Below are 16,446 nucleotides of genomic sequence, written 5' to 3' on the forward strand. Positions count from 1 at the left end.
GTTTCTGGATATTCTCCAAGTCAAACATTTTATTTATGTAATTTTTTTTAGAAATTTCCAAAATAATATTTAGAAAATCCCATTATTTTTAATTTACAACTTGGATAATCCGAAAAGTCAATCTTATTGTACCATGCAATGCTGAATAATACGCAAAATATTTTGGCCTTTCCATCGTAAATTATCGCAACTAATATTTTCGGTAAACAGTCGAAATTCTGAAAAGTTGACCTTAATTGCTATTTGTGTAGCCTTCAATGGTATCAATATTTGCAAAACCGCGCCAGCCGGAAAATTATTGGTGTGTAATTATTTATAGTTTAAATTTTAAATGGTCAGTTTATGAGGAAAACAATTTAAACAAAAAATACCCCTCTAAAAATTAAATGCTATCCGATATAAATAGCCTTAATAATTTCATTATTATTAGTTTTTAAATTTCAGAAAACCTGTAAAAGTGGAGACCCTCCAAAACGTGGAGTTGAGCAATAAATAAAGCCTTGAGCCAATTTAGATCTTTCAATTAATGGGCTCTTTTTATGGTTTTAGGAAAGTAAGTAATTGCGAGAGCTGAGAGGAATATCTCAATACAACCCTTACCTTTTAGACAATCTCGTGAATCGGTGAATCAGAGTCGTAAAAAGCATAATAAAACCATCACAAGACATTCAGGCGACCGTTTCAAGTGATCAATATGCGGCTATTTCCTTACAAGTTTGGGGAGTCAGAGTGAAATTAAGCCGAATGGGATGACTTGATAAAAGCCTGCGACCACATGGAATCGAAAGCACGAGCAATTTAAATATTTCAGTTGTTTAGAAAAAGCCATTACGTAATACTATAAACATATATGTATGCGGAATTCAAGGGAAAATATAATGTCATGCGGAACACATATTTCTGTGGACATCCTGCCGTCGTAATGAACTGATAAGGGCGGAAACTGTGCAACATCCCAGCAACGGGATGTTTGAGACGGAACGTAACTAGAACGCGAGTGTAGCAAAGCATGTAACTGCGGAAAGGCAATTATTATTCGGATTTATTGTTATAATTATCCCTTTAAAACAGGCTGGCACAAGTAACAATTCGCACATTTATTACCTGCCTGCAGATTTATGCATGTCCAGGCACATTTCAGTCGCCGAATCAATTTTATCCCACCCAAAACTATTAATTTTATCTAGCACTATCTCTACCAAACTACAACCGACACTTTCATCTGCACATAAAATATTGTTTTTGGTTGCTTCGGATTTTACCTGAGAGTAACTTTACCTGCCGATTTCTACACATTTATTTCCTCTACCACTTTAAACGTTTCATCAATTTGGTCGAGTATTGTAGTTATTTGCTATTTCTGTTGAAGATGCTTGCGGCTGGCAACCGAAACGTTCCGCTGGTAAACAATTGCGACCTGCAAATCTGTAAACGATTTTCCTTTTATTTCATAAATATTAACAATTTGTCTCTTAAACTCTGCTAAATACTGTGCACCTTCTTCATGTTGAATAATAGGTTTTTTGATGATATTTACGACGCCCATTCCTTACCGGCTTAGATTCGAAGTTGAAAATATCTAAGGAAAATCATGTTAATGGGAATAAAGTGTTGGAAATTGGAAGACTCCAATTGCCTCTAGGCATTGTGAAAATCTAATTCATTAAACGCTGCTCTAGCTTGCAACTATAAAATGGGAAAATGAACCTGAACGTTATGAAATCTCGCTAGTTTAGGAGCACGTTTGTCACATTCTAGGGAATCCCTAGAAGGTTGAAATGATTCCTGGATATGGAAATTTCAACAACGCCCTGCAATTGTTTCGTTAACAAACTGCAGCGTATGTCACTTTCGAAAATGATCACGAGAAGACATTTGTATTAATTCATGGTCCAGACAAAATCGCAACTCATGGCAATATAGTAACAGTTTCTGAAACAAACAGTGAAATGCACTAACGGCTTTCAACAATTAATGGTACTATCAAGATAATGATAGTTGAGTAAAGTTTAGGGAAATCGTAGGACAATTGGAATTAGCCCTAACCCGGAAAGGGATACTATGGGCGTTGCTAAAAGCATTGACTCATTCCTTTGCTAAATCTCTACAACTATATGTCCTAATTATATAGAGCAGGCTGGTAATTAAATAGAGCCATTAGTTTTTCATTTTAATTATAATTGGCGAGACTTGATGATAAAAAGTAGCATGAAAGGGAATTTAATCAAAATATTCAAACCGGAATTTTAGCTGAATGCAGTTTGCAATACGTGCAACCGAGTTTACTTACAAAAAATTATTTTCGCTTGTGCATAATGTTTACCCTACTATATATGTAAATAAATGCAAACCGAATGGACCTTTAAAACGTCATCACATGTTCCAATTATTAATTAATATAAATTTGTATAAAAACTGTGAATACATTTTCCATAATAAATCATTACTACCGGCGATTTCAAACTTATATTCAACAGATATTGGGAAACATCCAGTATGAAGTTAATTGTTTGTCTACTGCTTACTGAAGCATCATAAACTTCGAAATTTGTTGATTTTGACTTACCCGAGTTCGTTTCCTAGCTGGAAAATATTATATTTCCAATTTGGTTAAAACAGGTGGAAAATTGCTCGGCTTGGATACGTTTGATAAAATGCAAAATGTGATGTTATTGTTTGCTTTATTTGATGGGAGGCATGTCCTTGAGTTCTGTTTCAATTTTCAAATAAATGGCCTGAAAATTGCAATTTGTGCATTCAGGTCGAATTTCGTCAAATTAATAAAAGTTAAAAAATCGGAAAATATTTATCAGGTGGATTTTAATTTCAAGCTCTGCAACTGATTTCAATACAACTGTACAATGAAAATATACACACTCATCATTGAATTTTTCATTATACATTCATTAATAGATCTGTTCCACTCGTTCCTATTGTGGAGTCCGGTTTGAGCGTTGTCCCAATCTAAATTACCTTAGAATGTTTTGATTCCTTTAAAAGCTTTCAATAAAAAGTTCTAAAGTCCGTGGGAGGAATGCGTTTGAAAAAATGCGAAAGTCTTCAAATGCCGTGAAATTGTTTCGAATGCGGAAATCAACGTCTGCAACATTATTATTCCACACAGGCGTACTTTGATTTTGGAATTTTATTTGGAATGTAAGAGCTGAGCAGTCGAGGAATTTAATAACTACACATGTTTAACCGCGAGTACGAATTTGTGTTCGAAAAATATTTGCGATTTTACTGTAAGCGGAACGGTAACAAATTATCCTAAAACTATGCGGTTTTGCGGCAATTAGTTGGCTTTGTCACATGTAGCTTGTAGAGTCCTTATATATTGCTAGACACTTGTTGTATTGTAATTTTAGTTAACCAATTTTCCATTGAAAATATATGTCACATTCGTAGAAATACATAATACCCATATAAAAGTATGCGACAAACAACAAAGCGGTCATTAACAAAAACTTATGCATATTTCAAAGGATACATGGTGGGAAAAGGAAATTTATGTATGCAGAAAATCACAGTTTACTGCATCCTTTATAATGTGGTTACCGTTCTCCTTACTCCATTTGCTACTTTAACACACGGCTGGTGACTTGGGATAACATAACATCATTAAGCCAAAATTTGTCATCTGCATTAGCTTCTTGTGCGTTCTATTCAGATTTACTGTGGCAGTAACAGTCAAAGTTAGTTAGGTTTTTAACTTACTATTTTACATAAATCAACGTGTTTCCATTTAGGAAAAGTCAATTTACCTACCGTAATTTTTTTGCAATGAATCAACCATTAAGTAATTTATGCAGCCAGTGCGATTTCTACGCTTCATTTAAAATTTGTTGCTGGCTGCTGAAGTCTTCAGCTCGCTTGGTCTATTAAATCTCAGGACTTGGATAATTTAACAGTTATCCATTATTGCATTTTTAAGAAATTTATTCGACCAGTTGGGAGATCCGGCTTTACATAATATGAAAGAATCTGGCTAAGTTCCTTTTTAATGAATTGGCTAATACCCTCGAAACTAATTTTTCAATAAAATAATCAGAGCAAATAAAAAAGTTCAATAATGACACGACACTCTTGTTGAAAAGCGATAAAATCAAATAAATAATTCGCAGAATAAATTCCATGTTTACACAACTCTCTAAAGTTGAAATCGAATTAACCAGAATTATCGATTCACCTTATCCAAGTTGAAGGGTTTGGTGTAGAATAAATTTCCCTCTGGAAGTCATCAACAAATTGCCCAAAATTTACCACGATGCTTGTAGAACTTAATTGCAATTGACTACGGAAATTCATAATTAACAGGTACGCTGAATACAAATTTGCCAGCAAAAATCCAACAAATTCTTTGAAATTTTTGTTGAAAAGATTGTCGACGAAGGTTTTAACGGAGCATCCGGACATTAAATATAGACGCCTTTTTTCATTAAATTAACTATTTTAGTTTTTATAAACTTTCACCGATTAGTGAGTTTTAAGGAAAAGCTTACATAGAATTATTCTGAGTGGAATCAATCAATTTAAAAATGTTTTTGCCAAATGCCGCCTTTGAATAATCTTACATTTTTTAAATAAGTTTTGTTAATAATTTCCTTAAGAAGAAAGTTGATATATTTTGACGAAATTATAGGCAAATTCTAATCGGTTTACCAAGCAGCTTAGTTCGTGGAAAATAATTAAAACATATATTTTCATGTTAAAACCTTAATCCTTCAAATCAACGTATTTTTGCTGTAATAAATGTCGCCGTCCTTGTGCAAATAAGGCAAAATGTTTCCAGTAAATTATTTCTGAACGCTTTTTAGCAAAAGCGTTTTAAGGTCTTTAAAGAATACTCAGAACGTGCATTTACGGTTCATTAGTTTCTTTCAATAAACACACAACATTCCAACTGTATCAAGTGAATTTTTCAATTTTATAAGTTCACACAGAGATTTTTGAAATACCTTTAATATCTATTGCTCTTTATAGCCAAAGGCGGGTTTCGCAAAACGAATCATTCGGTTTAATGCCTTGAACATACGGAATTGCTCTATGGGAATTGCGCTCTATGGATTTGGATAAAAGGTCTCTATTATGTTGATCTTTTATCTTGAGATGTCAGCCTGGGAATCTTCAGTTTTAACACATTAAAAAACCAGATAATGTTTTTATCGTGCAAGACACGAAAAGTGTTACCGATGAATTAGAAACTGAATATCAAATGTGTTTTTCACTTGAATTTTTAAAGGCAAATGCAACATAAAGCAGTGATTTATATGTAAATAGGCATCAGTTGCGGTTTGTTGTAATTTAAAAAAAAATTATTAACAGACACTTGTAAAGTGTATATTTTAAACAGGTAATCAACTAGCTCAATGTTAGTCATTCAGATTGGCCAGACCGTCAATTGAAAGTGAAAATAACGTTTTAATAGGATTTGGAAGGTGACATAAACCCAGAACATTCCCCGGGTATTTACTCGTCAATTTTCCATGTAATTTATTCACGTCATAGCTGATTCTAATCTATGAAATGAAAAGTAGAGCCCTTGACTAATATAATCTGACATTAGGGGTCAGTTTCAACATCAAGACGGACATCAATTTATCTCGTGGGGCCCATCGTGTGATAGTTTTGGCTACTGATTAATGACATTTTTTTTCAATCTGAAATTCTACGAATACTTTACTTCTCCGTTTCCAAAGGCAATTGAAAGAGCGAGCTAATTTACGCCAGTACCTACCAATATTCGTTGACAGCTTTACAACATCAAACCCTTAATCACTGCCCTTAGGTCCACAAGAATGAAAAAGCGTTTTTGATTGGTTTTTCCCAAATAACCAGCTTGTGTATTATAATCCCACATTTTTCACACCAGTGGAAGTTGATTGGCACAAAAAATAACTTTTCAATTCAATTAAGTGTGTCGTATTTTCACAATTATCGCCATGCTCAATCCAATAGAGCAGGAACGTGTGTATATTGATTGAAAAGTTTGCATTACATATTTTCTAATACCTGACCGTATATTCTGGAGAATTGATAGCTGTGGGCCTGCAACATTCAATATACGACACAATATCTAAAAAGGGAACAGCAAGTCGGATATAAACAAATTAAAATGAATTAATTTTGAACGATAAAAAGTAAAAAACCTATAGTAGAAATAAATCATATATAGAAGTCTACATAAAAGCATGGGGCAAAAGCATATACATATCAAGCTTTAATCCGAAGCATATCAAAAACTGCCCACAGTTATTAATTGAAAACCTAAATCTCCTTTGATATTGAGCATGTTGAAGAATCAAACCAGAGCGAAACCTATTACTAAAAAACACCGAGTGGAAATAATGACCGAAATGGAAATCATCGATTTCAATGAATTCAGAGTTTGTTTTGTTGATCCTTTTTCCTCTGAAATATTTATCCTTGATACCCTCGGATTTATTATGTTTTATGTATCCCCGCGTTATTATTGAATGAATTTAGGGACAGTGTATTTAACTTGAACTGCTCAGGGCTCTTTAAAATTAATATCTATAAAAGGCCGCTGTTACAAAATTGTTGATAGTTTTCGGCAATAAATCCCGGTAAACTGGATAAGCAAAAACAACAAAGGAGCTCTATACAGAGTTGATATTATTGTGCCAACTGACTGAAATAAATGAGTAACATTTCAATTTTAATTTGCTATTCGAAACCAAAATGACTTAATCGCTACCTGGTTTATAGTGCCAATTAAAAAACGGCAACGATCGAGAACTAAAAGCATATTTTAATGGCGAAACCTCGTTTTCCGCAATAATTTTCCGATGTCCTTCCATTCCTTTTAAGTTCGAAAGGATAATCAGGCGCTTAAGATTTACGGCTTAAACTGAAATCGAAAAGGAAATAAAACCATCATCCACGTAACACATTTAATGCAAAAATAATTCATTTTAATGTTGTATAAAAACTGCAGTGAATTTCCCAGACTATTGTGTCTGAAACCTATGCAATTATTATATAAAATCAGAGATCATATCTCACAACTCAACCCCTATTTACATTCGACGACATGGGTTGACAAGAAATATTCCTTTGATTTTTCCTTTGACCCTTGTCTTACTTTATTTTTTATTTATCGAACAGCTCAATGGAAAATGCGATTCAAGAATCTTGGCGTGTTTAAAGTTTGTTTTGTATGGTTTTGCGAAACTCAAACACACGGATAAGACCAAAGGCACTTTGCCGAATAGAGATATACGGCTTGCCTTTAAATTTATACCTTTCTTTTATGCATTTAGGATAAGTTACTTTAACATCAAAAATAGGGATACGAGAGTAAGTCATGTTATTTCTAGGCGCATCCGTTCGCAGATAATGTATCAGAAAGGTGATGAGATTAGGACAGTTCATGGTCTGGTCTATTAAATATGTAGAGAACAGGAAAGTGATTTGGGGTCAAAACGTGGGGTCATGCCAATTAGGGTATGCTAATCCATTGCCACCACAACTCGCGATGTAAAGGGAAGAAACGTTTATTTGGAATTGAATAATTCATAAGCATCACAGAGGTGATAAAAGTGTTTGATGAACTTTATATGATCTGCCATTGGCAGAATAACTGGCCAATCGCCGTTTATGTTACATCCCGAAAGCAATTCAAATTCATTTTCTTTTATTCCTTTTTGATGATCTTTTATAATATCTAGACTTACATACTGCGTCCCAACATAAGTGGCTACATTTATATTTATTGTCTGGCTTTAGTTGTGAAGTCGAACTAATCCGCTCGGAACAACCAATAAAAAAAGCTATTAAACGAGAAAATAACTAATATTGGAAGTGAGCAGACTCACAATTATTTGCCAAAAAAAGGAAACATAATCGCATAACTGCGGCAAATTACTTCAGTCGCTTCAATTTACTTCACTTTCTAGCTATAACCGTTAACTAAATCCCAGTGGACCTTTACGAAAGAAGGAATTGGACTTGCACATTTAGCTTTATAATAAAAGTCACGCATTTACTGAGGTGGAGGCGAATATATAATAAAATATTTTTATTTTTTATTATTTATTTTCATCACGCTGCAGTCATTCTGATATTGTTGAATGTAATTAGAATTTTCTGCTATTGTTGCTTACCAGCATTTCGAAATTTCTATCTTTAAGCTACTGAAAAAAATATTTGAATTCATAATCTACTTTCTAAAATGTTTTATCTATATAGTTAGTTGTTTCGTGTTTAAATAATCCAGTTATTAATCCATTTTAAAAGAAGTCAATTTAAAGAAAGTAAATAAAAGACAGCTCAATATTTTATGTGAAAGGTTCTCAGCTCGTAATTAACTACTGACAAACATACGCTCTGATACAGATATGCTGAAAGCCTGAGGCACAAAGCTAATTCCTTTTGATTAAGTTTTCTTTTACAGCCAGGATTGCAAATGAGGTTTCTGCATTGAGAGCCTGTAATATGTTTTTTGTCTCTAGTATCCAAGATCTTTTGAGTCTTCTGATAGATTAACTATTACTAAAGGTCAAATGATCTGAGAGAAATAAAATTACAAAAGTAACAATATATCAGATGAAAGAAGCGATTTGGATAAAGATAAAATAAAACGTAACGATGTATATTACATTTCCAAGATCTCTGTGTTCAAATTGAATTTGCCAATTCTGCTTTGACACTTTTGAACATGATATTTGGATACTTATGTTGGTAAAAATGTATGGAAAATGTCCTGACACTTCCAATAGCGTATATTCAGTTTTCTTCTGAGGACTTCAGGCAATCTAAATCCTTATAAAAAATCTCAATTTTCATTGAAGAGTTCCCCTTGTAGAACTTCGAGGGTACATAAAGTGTACACAAAAGTATTCGAACTCATTCAAAGATAGCATTTAATGAGACAAAGCAAACTTTAGTTGTGTTTCAAACATAAAGACGAGTAGAAATTGGTAACCAGGCGGAACAATGGGAGTATTTCGGCTATAAATTTTATTAATTAAAGAAACTGATATACAATTAATTATATAGCTTAAGCGAATCCAGTTGAGTTCGTTAGAAACTTTGGGAAATTTTCCAATTATGTTGTCGGTGATTTCGAATTAGTTACCACCATGTTTGTTTTAAACTTGCTGTTCTCTTAATCCTCCGAATCCTATAGGTTTTTGCTCTAATTTACATTCGACATCGGCAAATGACCGAGTTATGTACGAATTAATCTCAATAGTCACGGTCACTCAGACATACAAAACATCTTGCTGATAATATCGTATCTAGGGCATTGTTTGGAATTAACTGTATTTCTAGTCAAATCGATGTCGTGGAATATATAGACGGGAATAAACTTTATTGGCTTCATCAGTCATGCACTAGACACGATTTAGCCATAAAAAATACCTTTGCCAGGTGGAATTGTATAAATGTATTCAGCCATTCAGACTGTCTAGTGGCACTAGGTTAACTTCGTTTCCTGGCATAACTTTTCAAAGTCGCTCCAGAATTTTATTCAGTGGTTCAACTCGAAACATTAAATTATCTACCAATCAATTTAAAATATTAGGTGCGAACTCTGCAGGTAATTGAAATTACCTGGAGTTAGTGGGGAATTACCACTGAAACCTTTAAGTTAAAATCGATGTTCCATTGAAATATCTTAGGCGGTAATAATAATATTCGCATATCGAAACTGAGACTAGTTTTTTTATTCAAATTGCTGTAAGATGTAGGAATATTTGCCATGTAGGTAAGGCATTTAGTAGTTAACGCAAAAGATGTTTTTAAAGCAACATCTTATGATGCATGACGTTTTGATAAGTTAGGATAAAATGTTAATGAAAAAAGGACTCGGGTGGAATGGCCAAGAAGAACTGTTGCTAAGTAGCCAAATAATGGAAAAATGCCAATATTTTCATATAATGGTAGTTGTTGATTACTGCACCACTTTTGTGCTGAGTTGTAATGTGAAAATGCGCTCGGTCCAGATGGGTGGTGAAATGCAAATGATGAAATGGAGAATAACATTTCCAGTAGGAATCGGTACTGATTGGAAAATGTTAAATGATTGCTGTCTTTGAGGGAACATGGGCGAACATGACTATTGATATAAAAAATTGACATTTGGACACATTTTATTTAGGATGAGTAATTTTTAATTTCCTTCATGACAAATTCGTAGAAAGTTTAATGAAGGTGCTGAAACTAAAAAAAAATCAGGTTTGCGGCATCAGTCCTCGGCAAAAATAATACAGATGCCTAATGCAGAAATTTCAAGAGCGCGCTTGCAGTATCAGTCAAAAGCCGCTAATTACGAGAAAAAACACTTAACACTTACCGAAGGGAGGATGCCGGTGTTCATAACAAAACTAATTAGAACTCCTTTGAAAGTCAGAACTTCACTTCAAATCACTTTTTTTGGGACTTTCAGTGAACTTTTCAATCAACTGGAAGCAGTGGAAAAATGAATTCGAAAATTTGAAATCGGCGACCGTCGGTAGCGCGCACGCAAATTGAAAGTTCGCAGAAATCGCGCTCTAAAACTGAGAGCGCTCCTGGAATGTGGAGCGATGCTGTGTTAGCAGTGCCACTGGCGTTCAATGGATGTTTGGAGAAGTGGAATTAAATTTTTTTGGAAAGGCTGGACAGATATGGTTGGCGCAAGCGCTTCGCACAAGACCTACGCCTAACGCGCTCCAGGAAACGCTAAGCAGCCGTTCCGGACTCCGAATTGTTGTGGTGGACCAGGACAGCGGATCCGGATCCTCGACCCAGTCGGCTTTCAGATAAATTCCATGATTAGTGTAAATCCTAAATCATTATTCAGTTTCCTTCAAGCAATCCGTCTACGTACAAGAATACATATTTTCTCCGCATTTATTTGTCTCTGCCTTCCAAGACTTTCTCTCCACTCTAAATCATTCAAGTCGGTCATGACTAATATGCAGAGAAATGAAGGAGTTCGTTTACTGCATATCTTTCACAGCAAGAAAAATGTCACCATTATTGCCTAAGGCACGTGCATTTACATTCCTACTGAAGAAAATATGATTTGAATCTACCGAAAACAATCAAGACTATCCAGCCTTTGCATTTATCCAGAAGGGGAAATAGGGGAAATCCGGTACAGTTCCAGCGTGGTATAAATATACAAGCCTCTTAAATCTTCTCTTTCTTACCGCATAAATATGGCACAATTACAAGTAAACAAAACAGCGGCTAATCCATCCAGAAGAACTTGGAGGTACGATACGTACAGCGATGTAACTTTTTTATGACCTCAAATCAGGATCCTGGATTCGCCACTGGCTGATTTAATTCAAAACTTCTCGTAAACTCAACCGGTCAAATTCCGCCCAATAGGTTCAGCGAGAACATGAGTCGAGCTCAAAAATGGGACTTTTTGCTCAAAATCTTCCAGATGAAGCACATCTAGTCTGACTAAATTGCTACAAAAACAAGCAAAACTAGAAAATTACAAGGTGGTGTCACCAAGACGGGGTGGAAGATTATGACTAACTGCAGTGCAATTTGAGGCGATTTTTTAATCCGATCAACGGTGGCCATCCATGGAAATTATTTCACCCACTCACTTCACACCTCATTTAACTCTTTTTCCGCTTCAGGCGAATTATCCAGAAGAGTAAGATAGTAGAACTGTGTCCTTGGCATATTAAGTGCTTCCTTGGGTGCACGTTCGCTCTACTAATTTTCGGCCCTTGTGTGGATTGTCCACAAATATCTACATTTCAGAGAAAGCAGGAGCGTAGCAGCCGTTTGAATGGCTGTTCAGAGAGTTTCCTCTTACGGTAGGTGAAAGTTGTGCAAATGCAATAAAACACCCATTTTTTGCCGCCTCATAAGGCGGAGGTCGATCGACAGCCCAAAAAAGTTTAGATTGTTTACATCAGGTGATCGTGGAGGCCCGACCAAGCTCTCCTTTTCCCATCGATTGGTTTTAAATCGTTTTATGTGGTGTTTGGGTGAAATCGCTTTATTTGTGAATTAAGTAAGTTTTAATTATTGAAATAAAAAAACTAAAATGATTCCGTAATGTGGGGGGGGGAGACGAGTAAAAACTGTAAAATCTTACAGAGCCTTACATAGAGAAAAAATCGTCCGAATTTACCTTACATAATTTTGGCCCGCCCCTAAACAGGCGAGTTATGCCCATAAATAAAGAAGCTCGTATTGTATGAAACGATCAATTGAAGGCGAAGATTGAAGTGGCTAGGCCACCTCGATCACCTGACCTAATCACTCGGCAGTTTAAGCTTGAACCAGGCAGGATTTTTTAAAACATATTCCAGTTTTAATCCATTTTGAGTCAAAACCCCGGGAAAACTTTCAACATCTTTAGCCTCAAATGTCTCGATAAATCAAATGAAATCGGTGCACGAATTATTGCTGGTTCCTGTTTGTGCTGCCGCGCCGGTTAAAAGCCGAAGTTTATTTAGAATTTCTCCACATGATCCATGTCCATAAAAGGGCGCCGCCTAATTTCAGCCCAATATTACATAAAACGATTGAATACCGATCAATTGCAAGAAGTGGAGCAATTCTAGGACACCTCGATCACCTGACCTAAACAGTCGGAACTTTTAACTAGTGAGCAGAAGCAAAGGGAGTCCCGTTTAACCCAATCAAATCCGTTCCTGAGTGTTTCCTAGTTAGAATTTATAGTGCCCCGACTGTTTAAAAGCTGAATTTAGGTGATGAATCTCCCGACACAGTATAATACTTTCTATTTATAATAATAAATTAACAACATTTTACAATTCTGTAAATTTATAAACTAAATATTTCAAAAACACATCCAGAATTCTCCCCTTCTAATAAGTGAAAATCATCCTCACTGAGCCACTCCATTGGAATCAACTAATGATTCATCTGATTTTCCGTGAATGTGTGAAAAAGCAAGGAATGAAAATCATGAAATGGTCAAACTGCATATCGAGCGGAGCGATGTGGATTTGCTTCAAACTCCAGGAGTTCGTCTAGTGTAGTTTCATTGCCAATTGCATTGGAAGTTTCTTTTATCAGGCGAACATGTTATTTTCGCAGAATCGCTTTACCAGTCTAATTGTTCCTTTGGTGTAACTTTTCATTAAATAGACGAGTAACTTCGGCTTCTGATCGCGTAACCAACCATCTGGATAATTGTGATTTTATCCATTGCCTTGCCCGCTCGCGGGCAAGGCAATTAACTTCTTTAATGTTAAGCAAATGATTTGATAAATTTCAATGAAACTAATGATATTAATTGACTAGGGCCTAATATGAAGCTCCTGGAAACAGCTGTTAATGTCTACTTAAAATAAATATTTCCATTTTCGCCGTAGACAAATATCTGACCCGGCAATTATTATCCCTGATTAATTCTGTTAGTTAAGTGCGTAAACCAACATGCCCTACTGGACGAAACATCCATTTAACCATTATCTAACGAATCCTTATGACTACGTTCAACAAAATGACCAAACTCCATTAGGTCTTTGAAATCTAGGCAATTTTAATTAACTAAAAGGGAAGCCAATTAATAGGATAATTGTCTAAACAAATGGACAACCTTCAAGTAAGGGAGAAGTTTCCATGCCTTTCTCTTCTCTTCAGCCGAAAGTTGAAAACTAATTTGCAAACTTTGAAATTTACGAGCGAATAATACAAGTTCAATGATAAACCGCTAATGCCCTCCAAATAATCCTTCATACATGTCACACATGTGCACTGGGGGCACGTCTTAACACGTTATAAATCCGTTCAAATTACCTTAAATTTGAATTTTTATTCAGGCTGGAGGTTTCTAAGGCACCTTCAAAATCTGCTTGATTTACTCCTTATTTTCGAGCTAATAATCTTTCAATGTCCAGATAACATGTGAAAGTCATGCAAAGGGTAAATCCAGGTTTTATCCAGCTTTAAAAGTCATAATTCCAACTGAAATTAAACGATCAGCTTTTGCTGATTTTATAACGCTAGAAATTAAATTATGTATTTTTGTTAAGGAATTTAACTTGATAGTGAGGCTTAATAAATAATTTGAACCTCTTGTTCTGGTCCGATTGCATATTGCTGCAATTTGGCAAAAGTATGCGGAGACGAAATAAATCGATACAAGTACACAGGAAAAAGGGAATATAGATAAACTAGTAAAATTAATAGGATGAATTGTGCACAATTGCAAAAAAAATTAAAAATAAATTGCAACCTATTGGGCAGCGTGGATCAATGAGTGATAATTTCCTTAACGGAATGGAACTTAACTGTGTCCGGTGTTTAGGTCAAATAGAGAACCGCTTGCGGTAAATTTCAATTAAATGGGCATTATTCAAACGCTCGAAAGAAATTCTGCTCGAAATGGTCATTGGAAGAAGGCGAGAGATCGTTGCATTTCAGCGCCAACTCCTGAAAATGATGCACAAGGGTTTTCCAATTGCACGCCGATTTTATTTACTTCCTTTATATAATTATCTAAATCACCCTTTAATTGAAAATTTGTTAATCCTTTTCTTTCTGAACCGAGTACTCAATTATTCTCTAGTCTAGTTCTGGTTTCTATTTAGAGCAGTTAAATGGTTTTCGCTATCGATTTTGTATCTGAAGCTTTGTTTGAAGTTATAAACGGAAAGCATTTCAGATAGGTTGCATTTCGATCCAAGGGCGGATACAGAAAGGGGGTCATGGGGGTCATGTGCTTTATGTCGACTGACGATAATTTTTCTAATTTCATAGATAACAAAAGACTGAATTTTCACTAAATGCTGACTTGAAAGCTGGATCCGCCGCTGCACAATGTATGAAATTCGAATTTCGCTTTCTGGGTCAAAACTACTCGAATTTCCTCGCTCATGTTGTAATGACTGAATCGGATTTTCAATTCTCGATCCAATGATGCGAAAACGATTTCTGCAGCTCAAATGGTGCTTGAGAAACTTCGAAAAAAGCAGCGTCATGTTCGAGTCGATTTTGCAACTCAATAAAAAAACAGGCAAATCTAAAATTTCGTGAAATCCAGACTTTTTTGAGAAAACTCGAAACCATTCTTATCGAGGATTCACTTGCTAAAAAGGCGTTGAAGTTCTCTCTAAAGCGATGTAAAAATGAGCGTTCTGGCTCAATTTGCTTCCGAGAAATGAGCAAAAGCGGGACGGAAAACATGAGATGTTGGCATGATATTCCACCTAAGTGTGTTGTTATGACTTGTTCTCTATCCAACGATTCCAATGACCAACCAGTGAATTTCCACTACATGACCCCCCCTTGAAAGCTGAATCCGCCCCTGTACCTATCAGGGTGAAAGGTGTAATTTACTTCTAAATTCCTTCCAATTGCAGTGGTTAAGACGTAGTTCATTCTGAGAAGGTAAAGCAACTTGTTTACTTGAATATTTCATTACACTCTTCACAGGAAGCAAAATTCATTGCACCTCAATATATACCTGGGATTATTCAGCTGGAAATTTTGTTAAAAAAGCAACCGATCTACTTCAAAACAAAATCTAATGCAAAAGCAGTAGAGACGTACCTCGAAAAGACAGTAAATTAAAACTTCAATCACTTATATTCTTTATAAAAGACGGTAGATATTTGAAAGGATGGTCTAAGCTTCCAGATAAAACTAGTGGCTTTGGAAACGGAACAATAGTTTTATAGTCAAATACATGCCAAATATATTGTAATGCCGTAATTTGTTTTCTCTAGTTGTACGTTTAGCTTAATCTCGTAAAGTCGAACCTTCAAAGGGAATTTGCTTTTTATGAGTGGAAAAAACAATTTTCCGTAATGGTCTGGAGCTAATTTGATTCGCTTGCTAAGAATTAGATTATTAAGAGCAATTATTTTCCCAGAGACTAATTTGTGAACTTAAGAAATCGAATAAATTGTATTGGAGTGATCGCTGTGGCAAAGAAGTCAATATAGAAACAGGAAGCTATTGAGGTAACCTGAATGATTCAGTAACTGATAATTTCCTAAACGGAAATTAGTTTATCCGAATCGAGAATTTTGGCTCAAGATAGAACATGTTGCGGACAAATTTCAATTAAAGGACGTTTATCTACACGCCCCAAATAAGAGAGTTCGATGGACATTTGAAAGACAAATTTTATGCTTAGAATTAAAATGTCGAACTCCTCTTTTTAAACAAATAGTTACACTATAGTATACTACTAGAAATTGATTGCTTCCTTAATATAATGTCTGATTCATTAATGCTTGAGATTGAGTAAATATAAAAACCTTATTACTAATTTAGAATTAACGTATTCCGGGGAACGTTCTGCGATATAAATAAGGAAATCCGAATAAACCTTAAGCATATATACAGATAGGGAGTTAAGCCCCAACTCCGACGTTAATTATCACATTTTAACACTGACGGTGAGGTTAATGTTTGTCTTAGCCTATGAGTAAGGACTAAAAGTAACTTTGGCATTAAGCTGTTAGATTTACATTGATTTTAGTG

At 35.1% G+C, this 16,446-nt stretch overlaps 1 protein-coding gene across 2 annotated transcripts in view; it reads right to left on the reverse strand.

Annotated features, from left to right (window-relative positions):
• The window catches only part of LOC109532951 (hemicentin-1), a 111,893-nt gene extending 101,310 nt beyond the window's left edge, over positions 1–10,583 (reverse strand). For both annotated transcript variants that reach the window (XM_048670596.1, XM_048670595.1), the window contains exon 1: positions 10,322–10,583. The gene's annotated coding sequence lies outside the window, so the exon portion shown is untranslated. The remainder of the gene's footprint in view (positions 1–10,321) is intronic.
• Between the last annotated feature and the right edge of the window lie 5,863 nt (positions 10,584–16,446).

This window comes from Dendroctonus ponderosae, unplaced genomic scaffold (genome assembly GCF_020466585.1).
Source record: "Dendroctonus ponderosae isolate FM_Combo_2020 unplaced genomic scaffold, Dpon_F_20191213v2 Dpon_F_20191213_1, whole genome shotgun sequence".
Taxonomy (NCBI): Eukaryota; Metazoa; Arthropoda; class Insecta; order Coleoptera; family Curculionidae; genus Dendroctonus; species Dendroctonus ponderosae.